Source organism: Hyla sarda, unplaced genomic scaffold (assembly GCF_029499605.1).
Source record: "Hyla sarda isolate aHylSar1 unplaced genomic scaffold, aHylSar1.hap1 scaffold_2071, whole genome shotgun sequence".
Classification (NCBI taxonomy): Eukaryota; Metazoa; Chordata; class Amphibia; order Anura; family Hylidae; genus Hyla; species Hyla sarda.
Window position 1 is genome coordinate 16432 of NW_026608735.1, and position 7911 is coordinate 24342.

The following is a 7911-nucleotide window of genomic DNA, read 5'->3' on the forward strand; positions in this document are numbered from 1 at the left end:
AACCGTGAAAGGGGCGGGCCCAACAAGGTGCCCTTCATGGGCACTATCACTGCTTGCTGTCAGGGAGGCTGCCAGACAATTTTCCATGCACACTCTGGGCTGGGGGGCAGTCAACCACCAGTACACACAGCAGAACCTAAACCCATACCATTATTGCTAAGCAGCAAGACAGGGGCCCATTGCACTCCCACGGGGCCTTTTTAAATGCAATCCATAACCCGGATTTGCCAGGAACCCTTCTTACTCCTCCTACTTGCATGTGACACTGGGCTTAGGATCTGCATAGGAAACACACACACAAGCACACACCTACCTTTGTTGCCTGCAGATGCCTCCTTGGCTGTCCCCAAACGGTATCAAACCAACACCCACGGGAAGCTGTAAGCATAGAGGACATGCCTGCACCCCATTGGACTTACCTGTGTGGGTTAAACCCGGGTTATTTGACAACCTATGGCGGTGATGGTTCTGCTCAGGCAGAGCAGTGCTGATGCTCCTCATAAAGCTGTCGCTGCTGTGAAGGTTCTAGGTGACATCACAAATCCCTATGGTTACATACACAACAAAGCTGGGTTGTTGTTGTTTACACTCTGCAAGGCCTGTGGAAGTGAGTGACATCATAGCACTGTAGTTCTGAGGGTTCTAGATGGATGCAACAATCTCCTGTTGCTTCTATGAAGGCCATAATAGACGACATCACCAAACAGCTCCATAGTCACATACACAGCAAAGGAGAGATGTTGTTTACACCTAGTGATGTCAGTGGTATTGAGTGACATCACAGCACAGTGCTAAGGCTCCTGGGCCTGGACACAGCAGCGGCTGCAATATCTCAACGGAGAATACGTTTATATATATGTGTGTGTGTGCGCGTATATATATATATATATATATATATATATATTTCTCCGCCGAAATCACTTTTAAACCCATTTCCACCTTTTTTTCCCTTCTCTTCCTCTTACTTTTTTTTCACGTTTTTTTACGTTTTTCTCCTTTTCGCCTCTTTTCTGGGCGTATTATTCTTCTTTTTCTTCTTTTTTTTCGTCTAATGCATACCCCATCAGTGCAGCAATGCTTATTCAATACCGCCAGCAGATGGAGACACTGGCGGATAATTTTCTAAGGATTTATACTGATTTTTCCTGTCTGAATTTGTCGCACAGAAAGTTGCAGGCCAAATATGTGTGACATTTCTGCGACTTTAGCTTCTAGAGCATTTTTACAACATTATACATAGGTGCTGAATACATAAAAAGCGACTGTTCAGCGACAGACAAGTCGCATCGGCTGAAAGTAGGCCAGAATGTCAGTCCATGTTGGAGCAGGTTTAGATACAGTCTAAAGTATAGATCTCAAAGTCTGTGCACAGAATTTAGCAAGGGCCTCGCACCTTCTGATGCATCAGGTAGGTGCACAATAGCATAGCCTAACCCTCTGTACTTTGGTCTATATTGATGCGGGACATAGACAGCCAGCTGATGACCAATCCATTAGTGCAATGGATGGCTGGAAGCATTTGTCTTTGCCTTTGCAATACCACAGAAGCAATGCATGGTCAATGTACAGCAATGACACACCTGTGTGAACAGCCAGGAGACCCCCCCCCCCCCCCCCATGTTATGTTACATAGTTACATAGTTAGTACGGTCGAAAAAAGACATATGTCCATCAAGTTCAACCAGGGAATTAAGGGGTAGGGGTGTGGCGCGATATTGGGGAAGGGATGAGATTTTATATTTCTTCATAAGCATTAATCTTATTTTGTCAATTAGGAACATTCAGCACCCACCCGCTATCAAGGCAGCTGCCTATCATGTCATGCCCTACCTGCACAGGTGTGCTGGCTACTCAAATGATCCAATTAAGGAGGCCATTTAGTCAGCAGCAGCAGAAGTCCTGTGCCTGGACGCTCCAACAGCGGCCAGACACAAGCAGAAGCAGAAGCAGCAGAAGCAGCAGCAGCACCACCTTTTGTTTTTTGGCTGCAGCAGCAGCAAGGCCCACAGGGCTGGCTAGCTGGCTAGCCAGCAAGCAGGTAGCAATGAAAGTAGGAATCTTTCTTTTTAACCCTGTAAGGGGGTGGTGCACTGTACCCGAAGATACTGCCATATCGGGTCAATGCATAGGGCGACGGAAGCAAGCTTCGAAATCGGCCCCCGTTCTCAAAAATCCATTTAATATATGGTCCCCAGATAGGGGACGTATCAGATATTAAACTGATAAGAACAGATTTTTTTTTTTTTTTTTTTTTTTAAACCCTCAGATAAGGGATGAAAGTACTCAAAACAATACTTTCAAAACTGGCATTACAAACTTTCTGTAACACACAACCCTCTCATCATCGGGAACTTTATTTATAATCAAAAACAGACAAAATTACAAGTACATGAAAAACATCAAGATAAATCAACAGAATGAATCCATTTTTTCGTTTTCCAAATACCCTCCGCATCAATCCCACCCCTCCTAGCATCCCACAAATAACACAAATAAAGCTTTCCTAACACCATCCTCACACTATTATTTACACTTATTTCCTTTCTCAAAAACAAATAAACATTCCGAACATCCCATAAGACTTCTTTAATACACGACAACAATAACCACAACACTCTTTCATTCTGACCACCACTCACACATAATCCAAACATCATCATTTCATAATACAAAAATTCCACACCTGTTAATTCCTTGCACAAAGGCCCAAGTTTTCTCACAACCTCACGAGCATACTTACAATTCCAAAAAAGATGAATAACACTTTCAAAACCATTACAATTCTCCCTAGGACACACATCACATCTCACCAAACCCCTTGCTTTCTGAAACTCTCTCACTGGCAACACCCCATGCAAACTTTGCCATACAATCTCCTTTTGCTTATTAGACATACCATCCATCCTCACTTTCTTCCAAACTTTTTCCACATCCGCTCCTCTCACAGAATTAATATTACATACAACCTCTTTACTCTCAATCATTTTCATCAACAAACGTTTATTCTTCAAAACACTCACCTCTTCTTCTATCAACTCAAATTTCTCCAAAAACCTCACAACCCACTCATACCATTTAGGAACCTCAAAAGCAATAGGCCTATTCAAATCCCTCTCACACCACTTCAACCTGACAAAAAATCTACCAGCCAGAAATCTTGTCATACAGGACACCTTTCTATCACTCCCAATAATAGCTAAAATAAAAACTAAAATATTCACTCCAAAGTACACCTCCAAATTTGGAAAACTCATACCACCCTTCTTCCAATTTTTCACCACTATTTCTCTCCTCAACCTCTCAACTTTAGAACCCCAAAAAAAGACAAACAGAACCCTGTTCAAGCTCCTCAAACCCATATAATGGGGAGGAAAAATCATAGCAACATACAGAAAAATTGGTAACACAACACTTTTAATAACTACAATCTTCCCAATGAAGGAAAGACTTCTCAAACTCCAATAATTTAGACGCAACTCCACCTTCTTTTTCGCCTCCTCCCAACTCTCTTTCCCATCCAAATCGTCACTAAACTTAATCCCCAACACTTTAATAGACCCCTCCACAACATTCACCCCAACATCTCTACTTAATCTACTCTCACCAAAACACTTACATTCACTCTTTAACCAATTAACCTTAAAAGCAGATGCACCACAAAAAATAGACACTAAAAGTTTCACCCTCCTCACAGCGGACTCAGAATCACACAGGACACATACATCATCCATATAAGCATTAACTTTAAACTCCCTTCCATCACTACCAGGAATGCGTACACCTCTCACTATCTTATCCCTCCTAATCATACATACCAGAGGCTCAATAGCACATATAAATGCCACTGGTGATAAAGGACACCCCTGCCTAACCCCTGAGAACACATTCACTCTTCTCCCCACACATCCATTAACAAGCATCCTACTATATATTTTGTCATACAAACTCCTAACTCTCCACACAAAGTCACTCGGAAAACCCATACGCAACAACACCCTGAACAAGAAACTATGAGACAGCCTATCATACGCTTTTTCAAAATCTAATGACAACAAACACACATCTTGCTTCCTACTCTTACAATCCCACAAACAATCTCTCAACAAACACAAACTCTCCTGTATACGACGTCCAGGCACAGCACAAAACTGATCATCACCCACCACGCTTTCAACAACATCTCTCATCCGATTGGCAATAATTTTCGCATAGATCTTATAATCACAATTAAGTAATGTAATTGGACGCCAATTCTTTAAACTTTTTAAATCCCCTTTTTTCGGAATCAGCACAACCACACCCCCACGCATACTCTCCGCAACCTCCATATTCTCCCACATAAACTGACACACTTCAACTACATCCTTCCCCACCACATTCCATAACAACCGATAAAATTCCACAGGCAAACCATCCTCACCTGGAGTCTTATTTGCTGACATTTTCTGCACTACATCCCAAACTTCCTCACTTGATATACCACGCATAACAAAAGCCTGCTCAGCCTCTCCAAGTTTCCTTTCCAACACACTCAATACCTCATTCTCCAAATTCTCATCCCTCCACTTCTCTCCATACAATTCTTCATAAAAAACTGCAACTTCCTCACTCACACCATCACCAGACACAACACTACCATCCTCTTTCACAATCACATCAATAACCGGCTTTTTTGAAAAAACTTTTTTGAAAAAATAACGTGAACATTTTTCATCATGTTCCCTCTTATCTAATTTAGCTCTATACATAATACTCCTCCCTTTCTCCAACACAAACTCATTAATGTCCCTTTTAACACTCACAATTTCATTCTGAACATCCACACCACAGTCTCTCAATCTATACAAAAAGGATAGACGGGCATTTAACTTAACATATTGTTCCCTCTTAATAGCAGCAATTTTATAACCAAAAGACCTAAAAAAGGATTTTGTTTTCTTTTTAACCCATTCCCACCACAAAATAATGTTATCAAACTCACTTTTCCTTTCACGCCATTTTTTATATATGCATTCATACTGGTCTCTCACATCCACACTATCTAAATGTTTAATATTCATCTTCCACAAACCTCTCCCATACACAGCATTCTGACCCACATCAATCTCACACAGCAAAGACTCATGGTCCGAATAACAAACAGACCTCTGTCTGTAACTTAATGCATTAACATTCTCAGACAAAAAACAATAATCTAACTTAGAGTGAACATTCCCCCTATCTGCATGATAAGTGCATAAATTAGGACTAACTTTGCATAAATCCTGAATATCTTTAAACCTAAAATCTGAAACTAACTCAAATAATTTTCTTCCTGATATATCAAATGCTTTCTTACATAAGTCCACATTCATATCTCCAACTAAAATAATAGGTATTTTACCTTGAACATAAAATTTTAATTTCTCAAACAAATTTTTTCTTTCATTTTTGCATGCAGAAGCATACACATTTATAACACGAAACATAATACCTTTATAACATAAATTAACAGAAATACACCTACCAGGCTCAATAACTAAATAACTTTCAACAGAAATTTCAGGTGATTTAATTAAAACACCCACACCATCATTCTTATTCACTGAACTCCCAGACCACACACACCGACCATACACCCATTCATCCTGACTTACTGCGAACTCAATACCACATTCCTGCAAACAGAAAATTGAAGCATTCTCTTGTGCTAAAAAACTTAAAATAGCAGCTCTCCTAGCCTTATTTTTAAATACTCTCACATTTTGAGAACAAATAATAATGCTCATAACTATATACAAACACAAAGCAGGTATAACATAACCATTAGAAAATAGGTGATTCACTACCTGATATCATTTGCATATCAAGTCCCGGCAAACCTATTGAGAACACATAGTAAAACACAAAGCAGGTATAACAAAGTCATTAGAAAACAGGTGCTTCACCACCTGATAACATTTCATATCAAGTCCCGGCATATCTATTCACCACTTTCAGCAGTCTCCATAATGTCCGTTTCCAGCACTTCAAATGTGTTCCTGGTTTCTGGCGCCAAATTCGTACTCTCCTCACCACGTCTTTTTTTGGCGGACTTCCCACCATGCACCAGCTTGAAGCCATCATTATTTTCATCCTGGACATTATGTTTCCCACCACCCTCCCTGTTACACAAACTAGTCTCTCCAGAGGACTGAAACTCCTCTATGTTAGCAGGATCAGAGGGATGAACAGATTCAGCTGTGTGAACAGGGCTCTGCACTCCCTCAATCACCTCCTCCAGCTTCCTAAAGGCATCAGCCACCGCAACTTGTACATCCACAGGTTTCTGAGGAATAACTTTCAGTTTTTGAGGGGCCAACTTCCTCACAATTTCCTCCCCTCTTGCAGCACTTGCATAGCTTGGTCTTTTTGTACCAGGACAGTCTTTATAAACATGCCCTTCCTCACGGCACAGGTCACATTTTTTTGTGTTGGGGCAACTCCCCGCATGGTGACCAGTACCATTACAGTTCCGGCACACCTGTCCCTTAAGGCAGCTCTCTTTCACGTGGCCAAAAGAAAAACAATTGCGGCAATAATAAGGCTGTCCAGCATAGGATAAATATCCCCTATGTCCAGCAACTGAAAAACTAGCTGGGGGATGTTTAAAGCCACCAACACAACTGGGATCCACTTTCAGTTTCACAACAAATTTATATTTGCAATTAAAGATTCCCAGTACATTGGTCTGTTTTTCACCTCCACGCACAGAGTCACAATATTGGCGCAGAAAACTTTCAATTATAGCCACATCCGTGAAAGGGTTATAAACATGCACAAGGACAGTTTTTTCTTGAAACCCAAACAAAGGAGTAATCTTCACTCCCTCCATCATGGGGTCCTTGCTGAAATTTCTCAAACGTTCATAAACATCAAGGCACCTACCTTCCTGCTCAAAGGTGACCTCATAAGAACCCTTGCGAGGAGCCTCATTAACGCTGAATATTTCTGACTTGTCCACTCCAAGCTTCAGCATGATGATGTCCCGAACCAGGTAAACAACATTGTTCTTCACAGCACTTCCGGGATCCACCTCCAAACGAATGGTATTCTTCAGACCAGCCATCTCTCCAGGCAGAACTGTCGGCACGAAACCACAGAAAGAGAATCCCTTCCAGCAAACTGGGTAAACCCAGAGATCGCACCCTCAGGCGAGACCAAGGCAACTGCACTTGATCTTAGCCAAAAGGCAGAGAAGCGATAACCGTGAAAGGGGCGGGCCCAACAAGGTGCCCTTCATGGGCACTATCACTGCTTGCTGTCAGGGAGGCTGCCAGACAATTTTCCATGCACACTCTGGGCTGGGGGGCAGTCAACCACCAGTACACACAGCAGAACCTAAACCCATACCATTATTGCTAAGCAGCAAGACAGGGGCCCATTGCACTCCCACGGGGCCTTTTTAAATGCAATCCATAACCCGGATTTGCCAGGAACCCTTCTTACTCCTCCTACTTGCATGTGACACTGGGCTTAGGATCTGCATAGGAAACACACACACAAGCACACACCTACCTTTGTTGCCTGCAGATGCCTCCTTGGCTGTCCCCAAACGGTATCAAACCAACACCCACGGGAAGCTGTAAGCATAGAGGACATGCCTGCACCCCATTGGACTTACCTGTGTGGGTTAAACCCGGGTTATTTGACAACCTATGGCGGTGATGGTTCTGCTCAGGCAGAGCAGTGCTGATGCTCCTCATAAAGCTGTCGCTGCTGTGAAGGTTCTAGGTGACATCACAAATCCCTATGGTTACATACACAACAAAGCTGGGTTGTTGTTTTTTACACTCTGCAAGGCCTGTGGAAGTGAGTGACATCATAGCACTGTAGTTCTGAGGGTTCTAGATGGATGCAACAATCTCCTGTTGCTTCTATGAAGGCCATAAT

At 42.2% G+C, this 7911-nt stretch overlaps 1 non-coding gene across 1 annotated transcript; it reads right to left on the minus strand.

Moving 5' to 3' along the window:
- Positions 1-2080: 2080 nt before the first annotated feature.
- On the minus strand, positions 2081-2275 carry LOC130318749 (U2 spliceosomal RNA). Its single transcript, XR_008865214.1, has one exon. It is a non-coding gene; the product is annotated as a U2 spliceosomal RNA (small nuclear RNA).
- Positions 2276-7911: the final 5636 nt, after the last annotated feature.